We start from the raw sequence: 1,650 nt of genomic DNA on the forward strand, positions 1-1,650 counted from the left end.
GGAGAAAAGAGGTAATCGTATATCTGGATAGGGCATCAGCTTTTCACATATAACTTTTTCACAGGTTCCGGAGTAAAGCGTGTTTAGTCATTTATCCGAACCGGACACACACCAAAGATGCCAAGTGCAGATTTGAACTCACATGATCTGGTAGTGCAAAACTATATCCACTCGTCGTCCATTTATCTATGATGAGTTCTAGTTTAGATCAAACAGGTATCAATTCTATCTCTCGCCTTTCAGTGTCGATATAATAAGTACCAATAACTTTCTAGAGCCATAGATCAACTTTGTGCTAATATATTAAACTGAACATTAATATCAGAAATGTTTTCTCTGCTGTAGTTGAAGAAGTAGTGGAGGTGTCTATATTTTTCTTAGACTCTTCAAATTTCAAACATTAGGATTAGTTTAGCAGCGAGATATTAACAGGATTAAATTTCACTTTTTAAATCCATATAAGTTTGTTTTGTAATAACACACTTAAGAAGGAAAACAGCAGTTTGTTTAGTTCTCACGTTTTACTGTCAACTTTTGTTGTTGACGTTTCAGCTTTGGCAACAATATCTGCCATTGAAGTATTTTCTAAATTCAGTTACCTTTGCTCTTTTTAAACCACAGTGACCCCTTTCACGATATGGCATTTTATAAACGCTCCCTCCTCACGATTTAAAAAAAAAAGGGTAAACATTGCCCCCAAAACACACACATTTGCCCATACACACAGTCCTACTTACACACCAAGACACACATACAAATACAAAATACACACACACACGCCCACAGACAAACATACACGTCCTTACATAAATTCATACAAAGAGACACGTACACACATACCATACATACATACATACATACATACATACATACCATATATACATACACATACATATATATTCGAATCAAACAAAAGCAAATTTCGTGCTGTAAATATATTACCCTATCTACCATATTCTTCCGTTTAGGTATTTGCATGAACTTGTGTCCCCTGTATTAAATTTTGATGCAAATTTCCAAAAAAGTCAAGGATTTATTAACGAAATTATATTGGATCTTAGCGCATCATTAATCATGTTTTCTACTCACCGGTAACACATTGTCTTACTCGTATTTAAATGCCGTGAAATATTTTTTTTTAAGGATATGTATCAAATATTTGCTTTCGCAGAAATATCATGAAGTCTCTAAACACACAGTACTTCTGCCTCCTAAAAATGTTCCACCCTTTTGTAAGTTTGTAAAATCCTTCAAGAGGATGCCATCGCTCAGGTTATAAACCCCAGGTGTAACTGAATCAGTTGGAGTATGCACCTGAAGAATCCATGTTACAAAACGATTGGTCAGTTTTATAGACTAATTAACCACTTATGTATTGATAGTCCCAGGTCATAAGTTTATTGGTTTCATTAATATGCATACGTGTGGCTGTTGTTTAGCTTTAAAACACAAGACTATCTCCAGGTAAAGTGATATCGCAATCCAGTTTCAATTCCCACTTGTACCTGATTTATTTCACTTACCCCAAAACATACACATTCCCACATACACACCGTCCTACCTACACACCGCGCGCGCGCGCGCACATACATACATACATACATACATACACACACACACATGTATATATATATATATATATATATATAT

At 35.1% G+C, this 1,650-nt stretch overlaps 2 protein-coding genes across 8 annotated transcripts in view; one reads left to right on the forward strand and one right to left on the reverse strand.

Moving 5' to 3' along the window:
* LOC106876533 (uncharacterized) overlaps window positions 1–1,650 on the reverse strand; it is a 152,231-nt gene that overhangs the window by 129,364 nt on the left and 21,217 nt on the right. The gene's annotated exons all lie outside the window — the stretch shown is intronic.
* LOC106876553 (major egg antigen) overlaps window positions 1–1,650 on the forward strand; it is a 224,149-nt gene that overhangs the window by 55,631 nt on the left and 166,868 nt on the right. The window lies entirely within an intron of this gene.

The sequence above is a fragment of the Octopus bimaculoides genome, chromosome 5 (genome assembly GCF_001194135.2).
Source record: "Octopus bimaculoides isolate UCB-OBI-ISO-001 chromosome 5, ASM119413v2, whole genome shotgun sequence".
Classification (NCBI taxonomy): domain Eukaryota; kingdom Metazoa; phylum Mollusca; class Cephalopoda; order Octopoda; family Octopodidae; genus Octopus; species Octopus bimaculoides.